Here is a 14885-nt window from a genome sequence, read left to right on the forward strand (position 1 = left end):
GAAATTTGGCGCTCTACCTTCTCAAATCAATGAAGGCCTTATCAAGCTGATCCATAAAAAAGGCCCCAAGGAGATCATGGGGAACTGGAGACCTCTCACTATGCTCAACAGTGTCTTCTTTGCCAAAGCTTTAGCCAATAGGCTGAATAAACACATGAATCAATGGATAACAAAGGAATAAAAAGGGTTCATTAAAGGCAGGTACATCCTGGACTCCATAATCGCCCTATGGGAAGGTTTTGATTATGCTGAAAAAACCAGCCAGGACTTTCTTTTTATCAAGATAGACTTTGAGAAAGCATACGACAGAATTCAGTGGGACTACATCCTCCAATCCCTCAGAGACATGGGTCTGGGACCCCAGTTCTCCAAAATGGTTAAAACTCTATTTGGGAATGCCAAAGCCAAAATTATCTTCAATGGAGGTCTGTCAGACCCATTCCCCCTTGAAAAAAGTATCAGACAAGGATACCCCCTTGCTCCCCTACTCTATGCTATAGCTGCAGATGGTCTCAACTAGCTAATAAAGGACAAAATAAGCAAAGGGGAACTAGTTGGTATCAAACTTCCCAATGGAGACCAAATGTGCACCTAGATGTTTGCAGACGACACTAATAGTCTGATAGCAAATGAAGAAGAGAACATCAAGGTGCTCTGGAGCTGTCTCCAAACTTACTGTGAGGCCTCAGGTTCCCAAATCAATCACAGCAAAACTGGTATCCCAATGGAGACCAAATGTGCACCCAGATGTTTGCAGACGACACTAATAGTCTGATAGCAAATGAAGAAGAGAACATCAAGGTGCTCTGGAGCTGTCTCCAAACTTACTGTGAGGCCTCAGGTTCCCAAATCAATCACAGCAAAACTGGTATCAAAACCCTCATCGAACCCCCTCCTGCTTGGCTCATGGAAACAGGATGTCATAGCTTCCAGGATGGTGAGATATTCAGGCTACTCGGCATACCCATGGGCTTCAAGGTGTCTCAGAAACAAAGATGGCGATGGGTAATGGAAAAAATTGAAAGTAAACTTCTGAGATGGAAAAGGAAACAACTTTCTCTTGTAGGGAGAATTATGGTACTCAACCATTTCATCATCCCAGCCACGGTTTACTTCCTTAGCTGCTAGAGACCCCCCGATGCTGATCTCAATGATTTCACCAAGCTTTGCAGGAACTACCTGTGGGGAGGAGACCCATGGATCAGACGCAGACCTAAAGTAAATTGGGACACCTGTACTGTTCCCAAAGCAAAGGGAGGGCTAGGGATTAAAGACATTCGCCTTTATGCTGACAGAATGGCTGCTAAATGGATCATCAAAGCTATGGAGAACCCCACCAAAGACTGGGCTCAGCTATACTGGTCAAGGACATCCCTAGGTTTACAATCACTGGGCACAATAAGTGGCTAAATCTTCCCATTATCACCATAGTAGCCTCCAAACACCCCATTACCCCTAAAGGGAGCCAACTTGTCACATCAATATGGAAGGCCTGGTTAAGAATTAAGAGTTTGCTGTCCATCAATCTTAATGACAACAAAGCAAAAGGTATATTAGCCACTGACTCCTGCTGGTGGTCTATCCTCCCTCATTCCCCCCTTGAGCTAGAAGAAGAGAAATTAGCCCTTAATCTGCACAAAAAAGGTTTAGCAACCTAGGCAGACTTGTACAACCCTTACTACGGCACTGGCTCTCAAGAGCAGAGCTGGTAGCCAAATATGACTGCCGAACCCCAGAACTAGACCTAATCCAAAGCAGAACAATCCAATGGAATACTCAAGAAGTCTGGAAACTCAGCAAGTCCCCCCACCTTCAATATCCTAGTCTTCCACTGGCCAAAGAATAAACCCCTCCTCCCCATTCCCAATCTAGAAAAGTCCCCCCCAATTCATGTTACTCTTAACCGCAGATGGAATATTACCTGGGACAGGAAAAGATGGTACAACAGCCTCAAGGAACTGTGGAGCACTCACATTGAACCCAAGAAATCTTGCCTAGCCTGGCTGGTTGCCTACAGAGCCATCTGGACTCAGAGCAAGGCTGCCAAGTTTAACATTGCCCCAGATAAATGTGCAAGATGTGGTCTCCCTGAGGACGATCTCCACATTTTTTTACACTGCAAACACAGCTCCAATACTTTCAAAGTGCTACATGCAACTGTTCTTAGCTGGGGGAAAGATGTAAACTGGAAGAATACAATTTTAGGTGAAAACATAGGATGCTCAACAGCCTTATGGAATGTAATAAGATGCGAGTATTTATGGCACGCCTGGTTACAAAGGATTGCAGCCACTTTCGACAACCCCGAAATCAAGGGTCCTCCTCTCTCTGTCTACTTAACTACAACATGCATCAGGTATTGGAACAATCAAACTCAAGCCTTACTCAATTTAGAGAAGAAGCTTCTAACTAAGTTACAAAAGAGAGATTCAGATTACACCAGGGAGAAACTGGAAAGAACCAGAGACAAAATTATCCTTATCCTCTCTAAAGACAGAGCATTAATAGAAGCAATATGCAGTAAGCAAACCCGTATTAAAACGTTTACAGGGATCTCGTTCCAACCCAGAGAAGCAGATGAATCAGCTTAGGCAAAGCGACCTGGCGTGCTCAGTAGATCCTGACTGGATGCAAAAGCTGGATCTCCACCGAACCGGGGATGCCCCCCTACAAGATCGAAAGAACAGCTCAATGCTGACCAACGGTTTGCACGGCCTGCAGGCAACCCTCTGACCACGGTCCTCTCCAACTCGAAGCAGGCACATACCATCATGAAGAGCCCGAAAGCCACCACCTCGACTACATCGGCGGTTCCTCCTGCAAGGACGGTGGAATGGATCAGAGAAGCCCTGATTAAGATTAACCTTTACCTTAGAGATGAGGCTGTTCCTCCTCCAATCGGACTCGTGGATCAAGAAAGGAAAAGGAACCACACAGATGGGAAGTCCTCCAGCGTCCTTTTAAGGGAGCCTGCAAAAGGGACGATCTCGAGGAAACAGGTAAAGCCCCACTTCCAGAATCAGATAAAAAATACAATTACCCTTGAGATAGTCTCCTTCACCCTATTGGGGACGATGCCATGAAGCGGGTGGACGTCCGAGCCAGAAGTTGCTCATGCTGGTAGAGACACAGGAGGAAGTGATGCCAACAGCAAGAAGATGCTCCCCTGCAAGCCCCATCCGTCGCTCAGAGTGGTGAGCAAGATGGAACCATCGGCTAGGTCAGCCGATTGCGAGAGAAAGAAGGGAGAGGAGTTCAATCTTCAATAGGAAGGAAGAGGAGAAGCGGTCAAGCTCAGCGGAGGCTTCTCAGATCTCATCACCCTCCCAGCAAGTCCGTGTAGAAGAAGCAGATGTGTTTCAGGCTGGCCGGGGAGCCCGCCTCACAAAGGAGACGCACCTTGGATGCCATCCTACCCTCGAGGCGTCACCGTACATTATGGAAGCTGCAGAGCCAACAGCAAAGCTGATCGAGGTCGTACGAATACATGCAGCGGGGCGATGGAGGAGATTGGCAGCCACTATTTTTTTCCCCTCCCACGCGTCAGCGCATGCAGTCACATGCACTAAGCGTGCCACTTGGCCTAGTTTGATTCATCATTTGACACGTGGACAATGTAACCTTGGATTCCTCCTCTTTCTATAATATATCTGCCCTTTTTTTGAAAAAAAAAAGCTTAATAAAGGCTTAGGTGAATCAAATCGGCGCACGACCAGTCTCCTCCATAGCTGAAATTCGCGCACTACGCAAAGAGAAAATAATTAAAAAGAAATTTTGCTCCCTCCAGTTCCTGCGCTGCTGCCGCCGCCGCCGGATGGAGAGAGAGAGAAGAATTTAACTCTACGCTGCCCATTAGCCATCAAAGGAGAGGAGAATATATATATATATATATATGTGCAAATTTTAATTCTTCCTCCCCTTTTTCATGAAATTGGCGCCTCTTTTTTTACATAAGGATAAATTTCTAAATTCTCCAATTTGCAGGAGTTATAATAGCCTTCCATTATACAAATTGAGGAGCAATTGGGTTTAGCAATTTTGACTATGGCTCTTCATTCTTCTCTCTCTTGCTGATTCAATCAAGTACGGACAGATTATGAAGAGGATTAGTGGAGGAAGGTGGTTTTGTGGTTTTGGAAACTCACTAATGGTTTTTCACCTACTTTTACCTTTTGGACAATAGATTGATGGAGATTCGTTATCCAATGGTTAAAAACAAGCCTTCTTTCTTCAATTTAAATTCAAAAAATTTACCAAAATCACCTCTCTTTTTGTCTCTTTCACCTCTTTATCCACAAGTTTTTGACCGCCTTCAAGAAGATTAAATTAAACCAAAGCTCTGATACCAATGTCGCGAACCCTTTAAAATTCTTGAAGAAAATAATTAAATACTCACAAATTATATCAAAAATTAAGACAAAGACTTGAATTAAATTGAAATCAAATCACATAGCATAAAATAAAGCAAGAGAGAAAGAATAACATCGCCATCAAGACAAGATTGGGTGCAATCTCCCTTCCCCCCCCCATGCTGTGTAGCTCCACTTCCACGACATGAGTATTTAGAGAATTTTATTTCATAAAATTAGCCCAAGGAGCTAAGAATAGATGGGGCTTCCTTTTTCCACTTTTTGGGTATTGCTTTAAACATTTTTAACCATATGAAGTCTCCTAAGGTTTATACATATAAAAACCTTTGCCCAAATAAAATTGCTAGTGGGCCTTGTTACATAAAATGACTGTGTGCACATTTACACCTATACATTAATATTGTGCCCACTTGCATACTCCATTAAATTGAATCCTGCACAAATTAAATTAAATATATTTTTTGTAAGATTATTAATTCATAAAAAATATGAATAAATATATACCTGTAACAATGTCTCCATTGTATTGTATGTTTGTTTAACTTTTAATTTAAGATAAAATCTAATTTTTCTCGAATATTTTACCATAGAATATGCACAAGTAGTTCTAAGTGAATAGATGTTATAAGAAGTAAATTCATGGAATTTAATATTCCCACGTTTCTTATTATTTATGAATTCTCCTAGATAGATTTAGATCAGGACACCTTTCTATATCCAAGCAATAGTAGCTTACTTTATTAATTAATTGGTATAGCTGATGTAAGTGTAGATCCTTGGGTTGGATAATAGAGGCGAGCTGGTGGTGGTCAGGTAGATTTTGAGACACTCGACTTTGGGTGTTAACGGATTATTATTTGATTTTGTATAACATGCACTATTTATTCCATTTTGGGTGGATTTCATATTTATTGGCAGTGGATATATTTATTTGGACATGTGAAAGCTTCCTTATAGACATATGATTTTAGTACAAAGGCTAAAAATTTTCATATGGCTAAGGATTTACACATATTTTGAGTAGATAGGCTTGCACGTTTAATAAAGCAAGCTATTTTTATTTGAAGTCAACATATTTGTAAAGTGAAAGCTATTTTAAGTCCCACTAGCTATTTCAAGTAAACATGATTAAAATACATCAAGAGGAAGTGTACTCGTGTGGGAGAAAATTAGACCCAATATTGTGGTATATACAAAATTTAAACAATATCATGTTAATTCTTATTTTGTAATTTATTTATGGGTCATTGATCTCAAACAGTGGTATTAGAGCCAAGGATAATTACAAATTTTGAAGCCAGTGAAGAACCGATGGTGGGCAAAGAAGTGATTAAATCCATGGACAAGATAAATATTCATTTAAATTTGAGCAACTAAGGCTAAGGTTGAAAGGAAGCCTTGTGCAGACCATTGGACAATAAATTTCCATGTTTTTATTGTCCAAAAGACATTTAACCAAGGTGAAAAACCATTTGTGAATTGTTAAAACTACTTCAAACTCCAATAGATGAAAAAAAGCAAGCATGAAAGCCTTCAAAATCACTTTAAGATATTTAATTTGATGATCTTTACCTCCTATCCTCCTCGACAAAGGGCTCATAGTGGCTTGAAATAGCTCCCTCCCTACAAGGTAAAAGGCTAAGCTTATAAAGCTTATAAAAATTAAAATTTTGGAGATTTTATTTACCAAAATCAAGTGTTGTAAAATTTTCCGAGTTCTTCCAAGGTTGAGCCAGCTTTTCAAGACTTTTTAGTGAATTTTCAACAATTCTTTTGGTTCATAACACATTTTAGCCATTTTCAGGCCTAAAAAGCCTTAAAAACTACCAAAAAATCTATTTTTTTAATGAAATATTTCTCGAGGCTTTTAAAGTTGTTTGGCAAATTTCTTAGCCACTTACAAGTGTTGGACCAAGTTTCTTCGATCTAAATCAATGGAGTCATACCCTGCTTTTAATAAAGACACTAATGATGACACCAATAATGAAGCTGCTAATGTTCAAGATGGTGGATTCTCCACTTCCACAATTGACCTTTGAAGATTGAATTCCTCCTTGAATAATTACTTTAAGATGAGCAACAAAAAAGCCTCATCCTCGAGCAATGCCTTATCGGTAATGAAGTTTCTACTCCCACTTCTGAAGACGCACGCATTGCCAAGATCACAAGGCTACTTTCGATGCTCAAGTAACTAAAAAGGACAATAAGATTAGCCCTTGTACTTTTTCTTTTATCAAATTTGACGGCAAAAAGGATGCCCGTCTTATGCTTTCATGGTTAAGTCAATTGGATGATTACTTCTTTTTGAAGAGATTTTTTTTGGAACAAGATAAGATTAAATGTGCTACCAACCATATGGTTGATTGTGCATCATTATGGTGAAATGTTCTCCATTAATAGCCGTTGACAAACCTACTATTTGTGGAAGGAATTCCAATGCAAAGTGAAGGCCAACTTTTTACCACCATAAATTTCCCTTGATACATGAGACACTTTGTCTATGTTCGGCCTAAGACGATTCCTCAATACACTAGGAAGTTTTGGTAAACTCTACTTCAACTTTGCATGCTTGAAGACATGCCTGAAGATACTATTCAATGTTGTTAGAAATCTGGTCTTAAAGAAACTATTCAGGTGGAGGTAAACATGTTCAAACCTACTTCACTGGATGATGCTATTGACTCAACACATGATACAAAACACAAAAGAGGTTTAAACAAGCCCACTTGACACTTCAATGCCTTTTTTCCAAGTAATCGACACTTCAATGCCTTTTTTTCAAATAATTGACAAACTTTGGACTTTAACAACAATTGGCAATATTTTTCTCGTCACTACAGTGCTTACATCCATCTCTCTATAAGGCTAAGTCTACATTTTAAGGTACACATTATAATGGCATTAAGGAAATTAGACAATTACCATTGGCCCTTATAAAGAGAAAATAAATTTCTTGATTGCACATATGCATTCTAGTGATATCATCTTAGGCATGCCTTTTCGTTCATCAGTTTTATCCTTGAATTGACTATGATACACACGATGTGGATCACACATCATAATGAAACTTTAACTTCACAGTGATGTTACGCATGAACTCTATCCATTATTATAATACACTCGCACTAAGGAAACGTGAGAAAGCTTACATGGTTTACATGAACGAAATTGAAGCAATCGAGCATAAATTATCTCAAAGTCAGCAAGCTTTTCTAGATCAATTCAAATAATATTTTGCACAAGACCTACCCCCAAGACTATCTACATCTCGCCCAGAAGATTATACCATTGAGATTCTCCCTAGTACGCACCACGAAAATCAAATTCAAAAAAAAAGAAATTCACTGGCAAATCAGAGATCTCTTAGACCATGGCCTCATACGACCTAGTAGTTTGCCTTTTGGAGCCCCAGTACTGAAAAAGAATAAAACATATTGCATGTGCATCGACTACAGAGCATTGAATAAGATAACTGTTAACAATACATATCCTATTCCTCGTGTTGATGATTTGCTAGATAAGCTTCGTGGTGCATGTGTGTCTAGTAAGATCGATTTAAAATCTGGATATCATCAAGTTCATATATATACGTCTGATGTTTATAAGACTGTATTCCATATTCAAACAAGTCACTATATCAAATTTTTGTTATGCCTTTTGGTCTTACCAATGCACCTACCACATTTAGTTGAATGATGAACCACATTTTCTTGAAACATTAATATTTCCCTTATTGTTTTCTTTGATGACATTCTTGTTTTCAATCAAAATGAAGCAGAACATAAACAACACTAAACCTTTATCTTCAAACTTTTGAAAGAAAACCAATTGTTTACGAGACTTGAGAAAAGCTCTTTCTTTCAAACGGAAATAGAATATTTAGATCACATTGTCTCAAACTAAAGGTATTAGATACCAAAAAAGTTCAGACTATTAAGACTTGGCCTACTCTTAAGAATGTTAATGAGGTTCATTCTCTTCTAGTTATTTATAGTTACTGTAGAAAATTTATTCATAATTTTTCTTTGACAATGCTTCTTTGAAAGCAAATTGTTTTTCGTTAGGGTGAGCAACAACAAAAATCCATTGACATGCTTAAGCCTATTTTGACACATGCTCCAATGCTTCAATTGCTTGATTTTTCTTGACCTTCCTTCCTTGTCGTCACCTTGATGCTAATGGATTATGCATTGGTGTAGTCCTTATGCGTAGGATGGTCATCCTCTTTTATATGACAGCCATAAGCTCAAACCCTCTGAAACTAAGCATAGCACTTATGATAAAGAACTTCTTATTGTTGTTCATACACTTCGTATATGGAAACATTATTTGATGGGTTTTGAGTTTTTGATTGAAACTGATCACAACAGCACCTACTTACCCAACCTTTACTTTCTAATTGTTACATTAAATGGGATCATTCATTCAAAGTTTTCATCCTCTCATTCAATATCAGGCTAGTAAAGAAAATGTTGTACCTGATACATTGAGTAGATGTCCTTCCATTTTTCGCTCTTGATATGCATTCCTTTGATTCTATGCATGATACATATGAAAATGATCCTAATTTTCATGATTTATGGTTGAAGAAGCACTCTAACTTTTAATCATTTGTATAATGATAGATTTATTTCCTTTGAAAAGTGTTTATGCATTACTCTTCCATTTAGACAACTGCTTTTAGAAGAATTACATAATCCTCCTTACGTAGGTCATTGAGGTATACTTACTACTTTGAAAGCAGTAATATATGATTTTTATTGACCTAATGTAAAGAATGATGTTTCTAAATTATGTTCTAAATGTCTTGTTTGTCAAAGAGTTAAGTGGCATCATGGAAAACAATATTTATGAGCTCATAGAACCTATAATTATTTTAGATCATAAGCAAACAACAACAAGAAGATGAAATATTTATCACTGATATTTAATGAAGTATAAAGGCCATCCCATTGAAGAGGCTCAATGGCTCCCTAATCATGCCCTCGCTCCCTACCTATCTATCCTTGATTGTATCTTATCTTCATACTCATCCATGATTATTTTAGATTTTGTGATAACTGAAGACAATTACTTCTAACCCCTGAGGCATGTTATAAGGAGCAGATTCATGGAATTTAATATTCCCATGTTTCTCATTATTTATGAATTCTCCGAGACAGGCTTAGATTGGGATGCCTTTCTAAATCCGGGTGATAGTAGCTTACTTTGTGTGTATGAAGGTGATTTCATACATGCATGAGAGTATGGGTTGCATCGTCTTGATTTGTTGAGTTTCATATGGTTATTTGTAATTTTAATTTATTAATTGATTAGCATGGTTGATGTAAGTGAAGATCCTTGGGTTGGATAATAAAGGCGAGCTGGTGGTGGTGAGGAAGATTTTGAGACACTCAATTTGGGTGTCGGTGGATTATTATTTGATTTTGTGCAATACACACTATTTATTCTATTTTGGGCAAAGCTCATATTTATTGAAAATGGATATATTTGTTTAGACATGTGAAAGCTTCCTTATGGACATATGATTTTATTACAAAGGTTGTACAAATTCATATGGTTAAGGGTTTACATCTATTTTGAGTAGATAGACTGCACGTTTGATAAAGCAAGCTATTTTTATTTAAAGTCCACATTTTTGTAAAGTGGGAGATATTATGAGTCCCACAAGATATTTCAAGCCAATATGATTAATATACACCAAAAGAGGAAGCATGGGCTCACTCCTGTGTGGGGGGGGGGGACAAATTGGACCCAATCTTGTGTTATGTAAATTTTACACTATGGGCTCACTCTTGTGTGGGGGACAAATTGGACCCAATCTTGTGTTATGTGTAAATTTTACACTGTCATGTTAATTCTTATTTTGCAATCTATTTATGGATCATTGACCTCCAACAATAGCACACATGAGTATAATTTCATTATGCTCAACATGTAACGATCAACATGTGTCGTTAACTTTATTACGCTCAACGCGTAACAATCCCCCAAATAATACAATTCTAATGTTGATAATGATCAAAACATTGTGTGCAATGTGACCACTTATTTACCAAAGTATACAGACTCCGTCCAAAGTAGCTATCCACTTACATGGGTTATTGAGCCGTGAAAGGAGAATCTTGCCTACTATGAGAAAACTCAGTCTGCTTACTTTTTAATTGTGCTAAAATTGGCACAATTAGATTTTGCAATGTAAAACTTGGTTTGCACATCAGTATGTGACATCATCTTCTTTGTGTGGAAATGTAAAGAGAACCACATACATTACTAATTTCAGCTATCTAAACTCCATTGTAGCTGTTTAGTGGAAAAGTGATGTTAGACTCCCACACTGTCACACTTAAGAGTCCCATGTGAGGATGCATGGGGAGGGATTCCCCTGCTTTTATTAGGCAACCCTTGAGATCCTATACCTATTTGAGTGCAAGTGTAACTCCGATTGGCGTCTAGTGGACATTAATCGAACAAACATTTGAAAATGGAGATGGTGAAGTTTCCCACCATTTCTCTATGGAAAATAATCCTTTCAAACATTCAAACTTCACGAACTCTTTGTTTGGTTCCCAAAAGGACAATGCCATGTCCCCGTTCACAACCCTACACTGACAGACACCTCTCAAAAGGATGGGTTTTGGGGTTTGGAAAACATGGACATATGTGCAAAGATGAGAGCAACTTGTTGTTAACTGAAATTACATCCAAAGAGTAGTAAATATCATATAATTCACAAGTTTAGTGGATAAGAAATATAAACATGGTGGAAATACATAGAACAATAAATGTAAGCACAAATAGGTACATGCAACAAATAGGTACATGCAACAATATGATCAGGTTAAACCTATAGCTTTTGTTTGCTTCATGGTGGCATGACGGGTTCTCATTCCACCTTCAATGACCTCCTTTGAAGTGTCCAACAAACCTTCAATGACCTCCTTTGAAGTGTCCAACAAACCTAAGTAGTCATAGCATAGACCGACACCGCTCCTCTGAAGTGTGTGTGTGAAAGAGTAAATTAATAATTAAAAAAAAACCTTGGGTAGCCTAAGATGCTTGCAGGAAAGCAAGCATCGAGAGCAACCCGCGTGGCACCCTCCTGAAAGCCCACAACAACAAAAGCCAACCTTATTTAAAAAAATAAACAAGTAATATAAAAAATCTATTATAAAAGGAGGCTTGCAAGCCTGGTAGACATCGTGTAGCATCATACACGCAGGCATCTCAAGGTGGGTCGAGAGCAGCGCGACAGAGTATATTGACGACGACGGGCTTGCGGCTCGAGAGCACAACTAGGTCATGCGACTGCTTCTTCCCTCTAGCCACCGTTTTGCTGCATCAGTCGATCGGCTTTTTTTTCTCCTTCTCCATCACCTGTGGCTATAGCGCCTACAATAAGGAAGAAACAAGCCGGCGAAGGAGGAAGCAGAGGAAGGGAGGGAGGAGGAGGAAAGGGAAGAAAAGTTAAAGAAAGATGAGGAAGAATGAGAGTAGAGTCAAAATAGACAAAAAGGGGAGGAGGAGGGGAGGAAACCGGAGAGAAGAGAAGACGAGAGACAAGGAGAGAGAAACAAGAAGAAAAAAGGGGAAGAAAAGAAACACGAAGAAGAGGAGGGGGAGGAAGAAGGAGAGAGAAACAGAGGAGCTTTCTTTTTTTAATAAAAAGATATCTTTGTCTTTTTCTTTTTACCTTAAGATGCTTGCAAGAAAGCAAGCATCGAGAGCGACCCACGTGGTACGCTAAAAACAACATTCCGAAAGCCCAACAACAGCAAAAGCCAACCTTAATAAAGCTAAGCACACAACGCTCATGGTAAGAAAAGCGTGACGAGGACAGGCAGCAAGTTGAATAAAGCTAAAATTGGTATCACAGCGTCTGTGGAGGCGGAAACGTTGGTGTATCGTCTGTGGAGATGGAAATGCTGGTGTATTGTCTATGGAGGAGGAGCCATCGTGTATCATCTGTGGAGGCGAAAATGCTAGTGATGGAGATTATCACAAAGGAGGAGGAGCTTCCTGTCCTAGTCTTGCGACCTTCCATAGCAAGCTAAGTAAAGCTAAAATTGGTTGGTATCACAACATTTGTGGAGGCAGAAACGTTGGTGTATCGTCTATGGAGGAGGAGCCATTGTGTATCGTATGTGGAGGCGAAAACGTTGGTGATGGAGATTATCATGGAGGAGGAGGAGCTTCTTGTCCTAGTCTCACAACCATCCACTCTTGTTTGCAGGGCACAAGTACAAAGTCTGGTCGTTGATGATGATGTAGCCACTGTAGAAAGGGGCACGACGTTTTGCGGTTGGCCTCTCAATGGATCCCAACCTTAACTACTACGCTCCTCTCATTGTAGATGCTCTATTGAAGGATCTAACGGCGGGCAAATATTGCATCCTATGCGGTTCATAGCAAAGCACGAAGAGCACCTCTATTGTGGCTGCCATAAATAGGCTATGGAAGGATTCATAACAGCACTCTATGTACTTAGCTTTTGGCATGAATGATGCTAATGAAAGCTAGGATCAGTAGAGGCTTTGGGCTTGCTTGTGTGACCACCTTCACCTCACACCACCTTGACCTCACAAGCCAGTGATGTATAGATCATCTCCCTCTTCTTGAAGGAGAACTTGCTTACCCCCATTACGATCATCATCGATGAAGTGGATTCTCTGATTGATTTGCCTCACACAAGCTGTCTTGGTGCATAAACGCAAGTAGATACTCTCTCTCTCTCTCTCTCTCTCTCTCTCTCTCTCTCACACACACACACACACACATCTCATCATCATCAAAACCCGTGCGCTCCATGCTCTGAAGCTTTCAAAACAAGAATATTTTTTAAAAAAATTCTTTTATTGTGTTTTGTGTAAGTTCTTAGGTAGCATACTTCATGTAGTGTAGAGCATATTTGAAATGCTCGAATGAGAATGAATTAAAAAGCATACTTGGAAGCAATGCTAGACTGACATCTGCAATTGATGAGCTTGAAGCTTGTTCTTATGTTCGATGGGGATTCAAAAGTACCTTGCAAATTAGAAAATTACAAATTCATTACCACATTTGAAAATGAGTTTTGTATCATGAATCAATACATAGGACTAATGGCCGCTTTTAACACTGAAGGTGTTTTGGTCCACTTTCGATATGGAAAAAGCTATTTGGGAAATGGAGGAAGGGCACGTTCTCCTATGCTTATTTGGGAAATGGAGGAAGGGCACGTTCTCCTATGTTTATAAAATTTCAGGGAGGATTGTGCCAACTCCCCGCCATACTTTATGTATGTTTTTTTAAAATAAACTTCACTCACACAAACGAGCACAAAAATCCTATGACTTGATGAATGACGTGTAACTCAGATTCACATGTGGTAATGAATTTAGAATTATTTACCTTGCGATGTACTCTAAGATCTCTGTCGATGTCCATCGATATCTTATGTCAAATTTAATTATAGGCTTGATGTTCATGCTCGTTCACACACAATCACACACACACACACACACACACACACACACACACACACACACACATCATCATCATCATCAAAACCAGGTACACTCCATGCTCTGAAGCTTGTAAAACAAGATTGTTTTTTTTTAATTCTTTTATCGTGTTTTGTGTGTGTGCTTGGGTAGCATACTTAGTGTAGTGTAGAGCATATTTGAAATGCTTGAATGAACATGAATTTAAAAGCATACTTGGAAGCAATGCTAGACTGACATTCGCAATGGATGAGCTTGAAGCATGCTCTTATGTTCGATGGGGAATTATCTTGCAAATTAGAAAATTACAAATTCATTTACCACATTTGAAAATGAGTTTTTGTATCATGAATCAATACATAGGACTAATGGCCACCGTCAACATTGAAGGTGTTTTGGTCCACTTTTGATATCGAAAGTGCTATTTGGGAAACGGGGGAAGGACACATTCTCCTATGTTTATAAAATTTTGGGGAGGACTTCATGTATGGTTTTTTTTATAACTTCACTCACACAAACGAGCACGAAAATCTGGGGGAAGGGCACATTCTCCTATGTTTATAAAATTTCGGGGAGGATTGTGCCAACTCCCCGCCATACTTCATGTATGGTTTTTTTAAAAAAACTTCACTCACACAAATGAGCACGAAAATTCTATGACTTGATGAATGTCTTGTAAGGAATTTAAATTAATTCACCTTGCGATGTACTCTAAGATCTCTACCGATGTCCATCGATTCCTCATAGGCTTGATGTTCATGCTCGTTCGAGCTCTATAAGCTATTCATATAAACTTGAGAAAGACATGCATATACGAAGAGGACTTGTTGCGGAAATAGTATGGGTTGTAGTGTCCATCTTCATTCAAGCGCTTCAAGATGTTTATACATGAATGGAAGGGCACACGTTCTTTCAAAGTACGTTGACAATGCACGGGTGCAAGCAATCAAGAGGAAATGGGAAAAATAAGAGAGAGAGAGAGAGAGAGAGAGAGAGAGAGAGAGAGAGAGAGAGAGAGAAAAGAATGAGTTAT

This window comes from Cibotium barometz, chromosome 63 (genome assembly GCF_041138505.1).
Source record: "Cibotium barometz isolate CiBa-2024 chromosome 63, ASM4113850v1, whole genome shotgun sequence".
In the NCBI taxonomy this organism is placed as follows: Eukaryota; Viridiplantae; Streptophyta; class Polypodiopsida; order Cyatheales; family Cibotiaceae; genus Cibotium; species Cibotium barometz.